Source organism: Dendrobates tinctorius, unplaced genomic scaffold, assembly GCF_039654945.1.
Source record: "Dendrobates tinctorius isolate UK_male_01 unplaced genomic scaffold, ASM3965494v1 ptg000036l, whole genome shotgun sequence".
NCBI lineage: Eukaryota > Metazoa > Chordata > Amphibia > Anura > Dendrobatidae > Dendrobates > Dendrobates tinctorius.
This window is the reverse complement of record NW_027361704.1, coordinates 37845454-37858088: the sequence shown is the minus strand read 5'-3', so window position 1 is coordinate 37858088 and position 12635 is coordinate 37845454. Positions and strand designations below refer to the sequence as shown.

The window sequence follows — 12635 nt, the reverse complement described above, 5'->3', positions numbered from 1 at the left end:
TATATTTTTCAATAAACTGCAACAGTTCAAGGGGACTCTCCTCCTTCCATGTCTCTTTTTTGTCTTGTGCAACAGCAACAGAAAGAAAACTTTTAAGCCTTTTTCTCTCAATGAGGAACTCTTCCTTATTAATATCATCGTGATCTTGATTTAGCTGACACTCATACTTCTCTTCCAAAAGGTGTGATGGAGTAAGGAAGGCATATTTTTTAGCAAGAGCATGAAGCTGTTTAAATCTTGTTGTGATCTCCTGGATCACTCTGTCCAGCGAAAGGTACATTTCTCTCATCAACTCCATTTCATATGGCAATTCAGCGTCTTGTGATTCTTCACCTGCCATCCTTTTCTTCTTTCTAGAGTGGCGATCCATATCTATTCCCAAATCTTCACAAATTTCTTTTACATAAGCTACTGAATGCTTAACTAATTCCTCTCTGTTTTCAGTTAAAAATGCTTTTAATGCTCCAAGTTTTGTGTCACATTGTTATATATTTAATCCTTTGGTCTGTAGGTAGACCTGTGTGTCATTAATTTCTTTAAGCACAGATTCCCACAGGCCAAGAAAGCACAGGAAGGAAAAAGATTGTAATGCAACAAGCAACATGCCAGCATCTGACCTGGTAACTCTATTTTCTTCTTCACCAGTTAAATGTTCTACAGCCTGTAAGATTTTGGAGTAATTTTTTTTACTGCACTCACAGCATCTCCCCGTGCACTCCACCGAGTTTCTAATACACGCTTGACACTTTGACCAGTGACTGAAATCAGAACATCCCAGCAATGGGTGGAAGAAGAAAAAAATGTGAACAAACGCTCCACAGTTCCAAAAAATGTAACCGAACTCAGTGCAACAGAAGCTGCATGTACACCTGCCAAATTCAGAGAGTGATTTGTACATGCAACAAATTCAGCTTTTTTGTTTATTTCCTTGATGCATCTCTGAACGCCAGTATGTTGACCAGCCACTACAGCAGCATTATCATATGCTTGTCCTCTACAATTTTGGATGTCAATTCCGTATTTTTCCAATTGTTGCAAAATCATAGTTGAAATACTCTCTGAAGTTTTACCTTTTATTTCAATGAAATCAACAAATGATTCCACAACCTTCACTTCATTTCTATTAATCATAACGTAGCGTAAAACTTGGCACATTTGATCCTTATGAGAAATATCAGGGGTGCTGTTAAATATCATAGAGAAATACTTTGCTAATTTTACTTGGTCCTCAACTTTGCTTCTTGCTTTCCCCCCAAAAAATTTCTATAAACTCATTCTGAATTGTAGGAGACAATTCTTAGAATATGTTCACATAGCACTGGATCATATTTCGCCAACAAATGAACCAATTCTAAAAAATGTCCCTTTTTTCCAGTTGATTCAGGTTCGTAATCAATCTCATGATGAATTACTTCTCTGTGACCCCGTAAAGCCAAATTTTGTTTAGCTAGGAATCTAAGGATATCCAACAATCTTGAAAGTATCTCCCTCCACTTCTTCACATTATTTTCTACTTCTTCCTGTACTTTTTTTATCAATTGTTACGCCACGTTGGAGTCTAATTTCCAACTCCTTCCATTTTGCGAAACATTCTACATGGGCCACACTAGATTCATGGTTGTATACTTTAGGATTAAGTTTCCACCATGTGTTGAATCCATTCACTGAATCAAAATTAGACTGACTTGTTTCTGCATCTGCAAATAGTCTGCAACAAAAGCAGTAAAGGGCTTTTTTGGAAGGAGAGTACAGCAACCATGACCTCAACATTTTTTCATTATTTGGCAGAGTTTTAAAAAACCAGTTGCGTTTAAGTTTTCTGTTTTGTCCTTTGATTGATACACCCTCACGAACCACTTCAGCAAAGTCTGAGTCTAGATGCTGAACCACTGATGCACCTTGACGTACTAGTAAGATCATTGTATTATTATTAATTTTACTTGGCCAAAGACCAACATCTTTTAAGTCAATAGCAGGAATATTTTGATCATCACACTCCTCATTGCTTCTTGAAGTTGAAGGAGCACTTGTGTCAATGTTTTGGTCATCACACTCCTCATTGGTTCCTGAAGTTGAAGGAGCACTTGGGTCAATGTTTTGGTCATCACACTCCTCATTGGTTCCTGAAGTTGAAGGAGCACTTGGGTCAATGTTTTGGTCATCACACTCCTCATTGGTTCCTGAAGTTTAAGGAGCACTTGTGTCTAATGCTGTGAATTTAGGAATCTCCTCAGCAACAGAAGTAGTGGTATCGCGGCTGAGATATTTTAGTAGTGCACCTTCATTTTTTTTCAATTCTTCCTCCTTAGCCTTTATCTTTTTTCTAAACATTGCACCACTTTCTTTTCTTCGCTTCATTTTATCTAAGCCTAACAAAATAACAAAAAAACAAAGTAAGGTCAGACCAGGGCCCGGGCAGTGCCAGTGCCCAGGCCACCAAGATGGCACTCCTGCAGCGGGCAAGAGAGCGGGACTGGTTGCAGACACTGACTCCAGCATTCCCAGAATGACGTCACTTTCTGCCTACGTCTGGGTGCTGCTACACATAGTCCAGCCCTAGCCCTCCCACCAAATGACCTATCAGCCCGACAGCGGAGTACTTGGTAAAGCCTGTACGCTGTAAAGGAGTTGGAGCCTGCCACTCGCATTTCTGAATGAATGTGCTGTGTCAGACCACATCGTGGCTTTAGCCGCATCTGACACACGGCAAACTGGAAGTAACCCGGCTTGCCATTTGCCGGAGCAGACAGGATGGAGACTGATCCTGTCTGCTGGGAATACCCCTTTAATCTCTGTGTACAGAAACCTATGCATTTTTTATAGCCTAAAACGTACACCAAAATAACAGCGTGAACCCAGCCTTTGTGACTTTTCTATGTCCCTTATACCTTATAAATCGCTATAAAGAAATCTTTCAGAAAATGACAATGACAGAATTTCAGAACTGTACAAGAATACCAAAAAGTAAAGGTCTGCTTCCTGCACGGTGCACCCCCTAAACACACACCAAGAATTACACAGCGCTGCTGGTTAGCCTTACAGATCGTAAGAGTAGAGTGAACATGTGGAGTATTCTCTTTTTTATTCACTGTGTCACCCTCTGCATTATTTGCACACTTTTTACCTGCAACTCTAGAACTCACTAGTTAGGAAGAAGGAGCCGAACTGGAGCCGAACTGCCAACTGCCGCCCGCCTCACACACTCTGCCGTCACGTCGTTCGGACCGGCCACTTCCCCACAAGCTCCTTCATACTGCCAGAGCGGAGTGGCGGGGGGCGGGGCCGCCTGTCACAGGACGCTTACGAGCTGTCTGCCCAGGAGCTGGATTGTAGTTGGAGCGTGAGTGCGGACCGCAGTAGACGGCTTCCTACATCTCCCCGCTAGGCGCCCCTGCTCCCGGGACTAACTTTAATTAAATAGAAAAAAAAATTTGCTGCACCACCGGCGGCCCGCCCCCTGTACTGTGCCGCCCGGGACGGCCCGCCCCCCCGCACCCCCCTTCCTATGCCGCTGACCAGTGCTTGTGGGCAGGGATGGTACACCTCGCTTACAGCACACTGGGTTAACATAGTGGAAGCTGAGACCCAGTCGGACCTTGGGATGGAACTCGTCCTCCCGACACCGAGGATTGAGGGCCCTACGTCAATCAAGGTTGCCCCCACAGTCTACAGCTCCTGCACATCTTCCTCCTCCTCTTCAGCCTCCATCTATGAAATGATCACATCAGTCACAAGCTGGAAGCATTGCAGCACTGTATCAGCCAAGCGGCAACAGGCTGTGCTGAAGCTAATATGCTTAGATGACAAACTGCACAATGCTGAAGAGTTGTGGAGAGCTCTGAAATAGCAGGCAGATCTGTGGCTGACACCGCTGAACCTACAGGCAGGCATGGTCATGTGTTATGATTGAGTCACCATAGGAGGCAAAAACAGAAATGCTAGCTAAGTCCTTAAAACCAGAGAAGTTGGCAACTATCAGATTGCAGACCCCTGAACCTATCAACACAACTAGCAGTAGCCGTGGGGGGTTCCTACGATGACCTAGACCCCTCGATCACAGCCGGAGAGATACATAGGCCTAAAGAAGGAAAGGGGAAATCTAACTGCCCCAGAGCAGACCCCAAAGCAATAGGCAGCCCCCCACATATAATGACGGTGAAGCAAGATGAAAACACTTACACAGACAGAAAGACAGGCTGAGCAAAGACGGGGCCCAAAAACTACCTAGATAGGAACGGATAGGAAGGCTGCTGTCTGCAATCTGCCAAAACCCTATCAGAGACAAAAGCCAACAAGTTGATATAAAAAATGGCCCTGAAGCAACTAAGCTTCAAAAACTAAATCAGCACACAGGTACTTTCAGAAGACAGAGCTCACAGAACACTGCACACACCAGCAGGGAGTGGGAGAATCCAAAAAGCAAGAAAAACAAAAACAAATCTTAGATGCAAAAAGGCAAAACAGAAAACTTAGCTTTAGGAGAGCAGGAATCAGACTGGTTTCCAAGAGTCCACAGAGAAATCACCCGCAGGGCAGAAAGGGCGTAGGCTGCCTTAAATCCAGTCAGTGACTCCACTCAGCCAATCGTCCTCATCAGTCCCAGGTGCCTGACAATCAGGCTCACTACCTTCCTTCACTAGAATAGGGAGTTCATCAGGCCTCAGTGACGGAGGGGAAAATGAACTCACAACAGTACCCCCCCTTGAGGAGGGGTCACCAAACCCTCAACAACGCTACCAGGGCGATCAGGGTGAGCCCGATGAAAGACATGCACCAATCTTTTGGCATGAATATCAGAGGCAGAGACCCAGGAATTATCCTCCTGACCATAACCCTTCCACTTAACCAAATACTGGAGTCTCCGTCTAGCCAGACGGGAATCCAGAATTTTCTCTACCTCATATTCCAAGTTACCTTCAATCAATACAGGGTCCGGAGGTGCCACCTCAGGCACAACTGGCTCAACAAACCTCTTCAACAAGGACTTATGGAACACATTATGGACCTTAAATGTGACAGGAAGAGCCAAACGAAAAGAGACCGGATTAATAATCTCCAAAATCTTGTAAGGTCAAATAAATCTAGGCTTAAACTTAGGAGAAGCCACCTTCATAGCAATATTTTTTGATGATAACCACACCATATCACCAATCTTAAACTGGGGACCAATGGTCCTATGTCGATTGGAAAACCGCTGGGCCTTTTCCTGGGAGAGAGATAACTTATCCACCACTTGGTCCCAGATCTGGTGCATTCTCTCCACCACAGTGTCAACACCTGGGCAGGCAGAAGGCTCCACCTGCCCTGAAGAAAATCGAGGGTGAAAACCAAAGTTACAAAAAAAAGGTGACATCAAAGTGGCAGAACTAGCTCTATTATTTAAAGCAAATTCGGCCAAGGGCAAAAATGAAACCCAATCATCCTGATCAGCGGAAATAAAACATCTCAAATACGACTCCAAGGTCTGGTTTGTTCTCTCTGTCTGCCCATTGGTCTGAGGGTGAAAAGCAGAGGAGAAGGACAACTGAATTCCCAACTTGGAACAGAATGTCCTCCAAAATTTAGACACAAATTGAACTCCTCTGTCAGATACAATGTTCTCAGGAATCCCGTGCAAGCGAACCACCTGTTGCAAAAACAGAGGCACCAACTCAGAGGAAGATGGCAACTTAGGGAGTGGTACAAGATGAACCATCTTAGAGAACCTATGACAAATCACCCAAATAACAGTCATTCTTTGAGAGACCGGCATATCAGAGATGAAATCCATTGAAATATGGGTCCATGGCCTCCTGGGGACCGGCAAAGGCATCAACAACCCACTAGAGCGAGAACAAGATTTAGACCGGGAGCAAGTCCCACAGGACTGCACAAAATTCCTGACATCATGAGACAAGGTGGGCCACCAAAAAGAGCGACTCACCAGATTTATAGTACCAAAAATACCTGGATGACCAGCCAATGCAGAACAATGAACTTCAGACATCACTCTCTTCTTCCACTGGTCAGGAACATACAACTTTTCACTGGGGCAACGCTCAGGTTTGTCCTCCTGGAACTCTTGCAGAGCAAGTCTCAAATCGGGCGAGATGGCAGAAAGAACTACCCCTTCGCCTAAGATGGTGGCAGGCTTGGTCACCACAGGAGAATCAGCAAAGAAACTCCTAGAGAGGGTGTCTGCCTTGACATTCTTAGTTCCAGGAAGGAAAGAGACCACAAAATCAAAACGTGTAAAAAACAAGGCCCACCTAGCCTGTCTAGGGTTCAAGCGTTTAGCCGACTCTAGGTAAATCAAATTTTTGTGGTCAGTGAGGACCACAACTTGATGTTTGGCTCCCTCCAACCAATGTCTCCACTCCTCAAATGCCCATTTCATGGCCAACAGTTCCCGATTCCCCACATCATAGTTACGTTCAGATGAAGAGAACTTACGGGAAAAGAAAGCACAGGGATTCATTTTAGATGTTACCGGATCCTTTTGGGACAACACCGCTCCTGCACCAATCTCAGAAGCATCCACCTCTACCTGGAACGGGAGTGAGACATCAGGTTGCCGCAGAACCGGGGCGGAGGTAAATCTACGCTTCAGCTCCTGAAAGGAAGCAACCGCCTCCGGAGACCAATTCAACACATCCGCACCCTTCCTGGTCAGGTCAGTCAATGGTTTGGCAATACTAGAAAATTTTGCTATAAATTTCCGATAAAAATTAGCAAAACCCAAAAACTTCTGGAGGGCCTTCAAAGAAGTGGGCTGAACCCAATCATAAATGGCCTGTACCTTGGCCGGGTCCATTTCAATAGTTGACGGAGACAAAATAAATCCCAAAAAAGAAATTCTCTGTACTCCAAAAAGGCATTTTGATCCTTTGACATACAGAGAATTCTCTCTCAAGATCCGGAACACAGTCCGAATATGTTCCACATGAGAATCCCAATCCTTGGAGAAGATCAAAATATCATCCAGATAGATAATCAAAAATTTATCGACAAAGTCTCGGAAAATATCGTTCATGAAGCACTGGAAGACAGAAGGGGCATTAGTGAGCCCAAAAGGCATCACCAGGTACTCAAAATGTCCCTCCGGAGTATTAAACGCCGTCTTCCATTCATCCCCCTGCTTAATGCGGATAAGATTATACGCCCCCCTGAGGTCAAGCTTGGTAAACCAGCAAGCACCTCTGACTCTAGAGAATAGATCCGAAATCAGGGGTAACGGATACTGATATTTAATAGTAATTTTATTGAGGGCACGATAATCAATACAAGGCCTTAAAGAACCATCCTTCTTGGCCACAAAAAAAAAAGCGGCACCTAAGGGTGAAGAGGATGGTCTAATATGACCCTTCTCCAATGCCTCCTTAATATAGGACCGCATAGCCTCGTGCTCAGGTACAGATAAATTGAAGAGCCAACCCTTAGGAAATTTACACCCCGGGTTTAGTTCAATTGCACAGTCATAACTCCTATGAGGAGGCAAGGACGCAGACTCATTCTCACTAAATACATCATAGTAGTCAGCCAAATAGTCAGGAACCTCATGCGACTGAGGAGAGGTGGAAAAAACCGGAGCCTCACTAAAGGTACACCGGCAACCCCAACTCACCACAGACACAGACTTCCAATCCAAAACTGGATTATGAATCTGCAACCAGGGAAACCCCAGAACAACGGCATCATGCAGACCATGCAACACCAAAAATCTGCAATTTTCTTGGTGGTCTGGGGCGACCCGCATGACCAACTGGGTCCAAAACTGAGGTTTATTTTTAGCCAGAGGGGTAGCATCAATCCCCCTCAAAGGGATAGGCGTCTGCAGAGGTGTCAACGGAAATCCACAACGTTTAGCAAAATCCAAGTCCATTAGGTTTAGCGCTGCTCCCGAATCCACAAAAGCCTTGGCGGAAAATGTGGATAGGGAACAGATCAGAGTAATCGCCAAAAGAAACTTAGGCTGAACCCCACCAACAGAAAACGTGTGTGCAAAGCGTTTCTCACGTTTAGGACAAGCAGAAATAACATGTGAGGCATCTCCACAGAAAAAACACAGCTTATTACGCCTTCTGAATTCCTGACGTTGCGCCTTAGACAAAACTCTATCACATTGCATAGGTTCAGACGTCTATTCAACCGGTGGCAACACCTCTCGTGTAATCCTGCGTTCACGTAAACGCCGATCAACCTGAATGGCTAAAGACATAGAATCGTCCAGACCAGAGGGAACAGGAAATCCCACCATAGTATCTTTTACGGCTTCTGACAAACCCTTCCGAAAGAGAGCAGCCAAGGCACTATCATTCCAGGTAGTAAGTATCACCCACTTTCGGAACTTTTGACAGTACAACTCTGCAGATTCTCGACCCTGGTTCAATGCTAACAGGGTCTTTTCAGCCTGATCAATAGCATTAGGTTCGTCGTACAGCAACCCCAAGGCTTGAAAAAATGCGTTCACATTAGTCAGAATAGGGTCATCTGGTTTCAAAGAAAACACCCAATCCTGGGGATCGCCGCGCAGCAAAGAGATGACAATTTTAACCTGCTGCGCGGGGCTCCCTGACGAGTTAGGCTTCAAAGCAAAAAATAATTTACAATTATTTTTGAAACTCAAAAATTTAGATCGATCCCCAAAAAATACATCAGGTGTGGGGATCTTTGGTTCAACAGCATGTGAACGAGCAAGATAGGCGGAAATTCCTCGCACTTCAGCAGCGAGCTGCTCCACACGATCAGACACTTGCTTTATCTCCATTGAGAGAAAAAAAAAATTCCCCCTATGGCCTCAGAGATATAGTGGAAAGAATATACACACACCTTTTTTTTTTTTTTTTTATACACAATTCTTTCCTGCTATTGAGTACCCCAGGATCTGCGGTTTGGCGGGTGATTCTGTTATGATTGAGTCACCGTAGGAGGCAAAAACAGAAATGCTAGCTAAGTCCTGAAAACCAGAGAAGTTGGCAACTATCAGATTGCAGACCCCTGAACCTATCAACACAACTAGCAGTAGCCGTGGGGGATTCCTACGATGACCTAGACCCCTCGATCACAGCAGGAGAGATACATAGGCCTAAAGAAGGAAAGGGGAAATCTAACTGCCCCAGAGCAGACCCCAAAGCAATAGGCAGCCCCCCACATATAATGACGGTGAAGCAAGATGAAAACACTTACACAGACAGAAAGACAGGCTGAGCAAAGACGGGGCCCAAAAACTACCTAGATAGGAACGGATAGGAAGGCTGCTGTCTGCAATCTGCCAAAACCCTATCAGAGACAAAAGCCAACAAGCTGATATAAAAAATGGCCCTGAAGCAACTAAGCTTCAAAAACTAAATCAGCACACAGGTACTTTCAGAAGACAGAGCTCACGGAACACTGCACACTCCAGCAGGGAGTGGCAGAATCCAAAAAGCAAGAAAAACAAAAACAAATCTTAGATGCAAAAAGGCAAAACAGAAAACTTAGCTTTAGGAGAGCAGGAATCAGACTGGTGTCCAAGAGTCCACAGAGAAATCACCCGCAGGGCAGAAAGGGCGTAGGCTGCCTTAAATCCAGTCAGTGACTCCACTCAGCCAATCGTCCTCATCAGTCCCAGGTGCCTGACAATCAGGCTCACTACCTTCCTTCACTAGAATAGGGAGTTCACCAGGCCTCAGTGATGGAGGGGAAAATGAACTCACAACAGTCATGTGTGACAATGGCCGGAACCTGGTGGTGGCTCTGAGGAGAGGCAAGCCCACACACGTGTCAAGCCTGGCCCATGTGCTTAACCTCATTGTTCAACGGTTTCTCAAAAGTGACCCAGAGCTGCCAGATCTGCCTGTGAAAGTACCCCGCTCTGCATGCTCATTTTATAAAGTCAGCAACAGCTTCATCCGCCCTTGACGGGATTCAACAGCGTTTGCAGCTTCCGGCTCACAAACTGGTGTATGATGTCCCCACGCATTGCAACTCTACACTGCACATGTTGTAATGGATTTGTGAGCAGAAGAGGGCAGTTGTTGCCAACCAGCATCAACAAGGCCATCGGTATTCAGTTTAGACTTTACACATAAGATCTCAGGAGTGGACATGGATGTCAGACATATGTACCATCCTCTCAAACTTTGAGGAATGCACCAAGATGGTGAGAGGCGATGACGCCATAATTTGCATCACCATCCCACTTCTTTGGGTTCTAATAATATGCCAAATTGTTATTTATATAGCGCAAATATATTTACAGATTAACATTTTCAAACATAACAGTGCTAAGAAACAATAAAAAAGTTAACAATAATACAATAATTTAATCAAAACATAACGATAACAACCCTGCTCGTGAGAGCTTACAATCTACAATGAGGTGGGGGAGATGCAGAGTACAGGGGTGTATTTACAATGATGTATTTACAATGCTAGTGCAGAGCTTAGTTGAAAGTCAATGATGGCTTGAGGACAAGGAGGAGGAGGAGAGCATGGTCAGTCGTCCTCTTGATGAGGACATGGAAGTCTTGCCTGCTAGAAGTCTGGCCCGCATGGCTGACTTTATGTTGTGCTGCCTTTCCCTTAACCATCACCTTATCAAAATTTTCAGTTACTCTCATTACTGCCTGGTGACACTTCTAAACCCATGCTACAAGGAGAATTTCAATCTCTTTTTCCAGAGGCAGACAGGTGTAAAAAAATGTTGCTGTACCAGAGGAATTATTTAAAAAATTCCCATCTCAAAACGCTTGCGGCAGAGGTCACAGTTTGTTGGACAACCAAGCTGTACATGTAAGAGAGACACACCTCCAATCCAGCAGAGGCAGTGGAACACTGGCAAAGTTATGGGAGAGTTTTCTCAGACCCTCCCATCGCCCTGGCCCTGAGGCATGGGGTACTCTCATAAGGAGTGCAAAGTTTTGAAAGATGCTGAGGGAGTACCTTGCTGACCATATCAACATCCTCTGTCATTCCTCTGTGCCTTAAAATTATTGGTTATCCACGCTGGACATATGGCATGAACTGACTCTCTGTACTGTGCACGTACGCTGCTGTACTCACGATCACAGAGCGCACGGCGCATCTCTCTCTGGTGGTCACTGGGCACACGGCGCCTTGCTTTCTGGCAGTACCACTTGTAGAACAGTCCTATGCAGTGCCAGTGCTCTAAAGTCGGAGCACACTGCTCAGCCTTCTACGTGCTGCTTGTCCCCACCAAAAAACTCTGCTGATGTGCCTACTTTCTCTTAGGTTCGTCCTCCTGCCTCTAGGACACCGGGTCTGTCTGCTGCAGTCCGTCACAACGCTGGCACTTCGGGTTCATAGTGCGCTGCCCCCAATTGCTGCTCACACGCTGACAGTGGGGGACTCACTACTGCTTTGCTTGTTTTTTTCCATCAGCTTCAGGCCAGGTTCCCTGTCTAAACACACCCCCTCTTCCTGGGTAATGGGGCCTGTCCGCTCCCTATTTCTTCCCCAAGAAAATAGTTTTGACAGTTCTGGACCTGCACAGCACAGGTACCCGGAGCCCAGTCTTCCTGAGTCTGTACATATTTGCCCAATCAGTTCTTTAATGCAAGCATCATAGAAGGCAGGTTCTAATTTTCAGGAGCAAATTGTGCATTCCATCCAGAACAGTTTCACTTTGAAGGACTTTTTGGCTCACATCAATCCACAAGATGATACTAGTCTAATACTTCAAAATTACAGTGGTAAATCAGTGCCACACAGATTGCTTGTGTATGTTATGACTTCTGTAACATCATTTGGGTGATAATTACTCATACATATTTGCTTCATAATATATTTATCTTCTTTTTCAATGCTTCGGAATATAATGTTGTAAAAGTGAAAGCAAGTTGGTGAAGTGAGTGGTAACTCATTGGTTAAAGTAATTTTAATCTTTACTATTTCTACATTGCTTGTGCAGCTAACCACCTCATTGATCATATTTAGTTTCTTTGGCAAGAAAAGAACAGCTCCATCAAAATTACGTGCTTTTCCTATTAATTCATCATGCTGGTAAAGTTGAGGTGAGATTAGGGGATAACATCTGGGGACTGTAGTCAACATGGCACTGTGACAAGACCCACTGGGGTCTAACTATCAATTTGACATAGTTTGTGCAAAACTGAATAGAGTTGGGAGCAAAACCAGATTTTGATTCAATAACATGTTGGATGGATTGTCTAGTGGAAACACCAATATCATAGAAGTCACATCTTCAACCACCACGCTCTCCAATTGACACATCTTGAAATCCAGCAGAAATGTCACAATCTCTAGCTTCTGGTCTAGAAATTGCAGGGGATCCTTTTTGATGTCCTCCTCCAACAAGTTCAGTATTAGTAGGTGATGAATTGTCATAATCCGGCCCAGGAACAACCGGCCACGGTAGTTTGGAGTCCTGTCCTCGTGCTCTTCTTCGTGCTTTTGCTCTGGCTGTTACAGTCATGATTTAATCTAGAAGATTTTGCCTTCTTAATACAGAGACAGAATACAACACCGCCAAAGCGTTCACCCTCTGCACATTAACTGTAGTATTTGGTGCATATAAGAAACACTCATCAAGCAGCAATAACAATTTGAAACAAAAGTAGCTTTACAGAGATAGTAAACTGTTGAATATGTGGCCTGTATTTTTGTTTTTGACAGCAAAATAGTGTTTATAACTA

At 44.6% G+C, this 12635-nt stretch overlaps 1 pseudogene; it reads right to left on the bottom strand.

Annotated features, from left to right (window-relative positions):
• Positions 1–654: 654 nt before the first annotated feature.
• Positions 655–12415, bottom strand: LOC141087863 (uncharacterized; annotated as a pseudogene).
• Between the last annotated feature and the right edge of the window lie 220 nt (positions 12416–12635).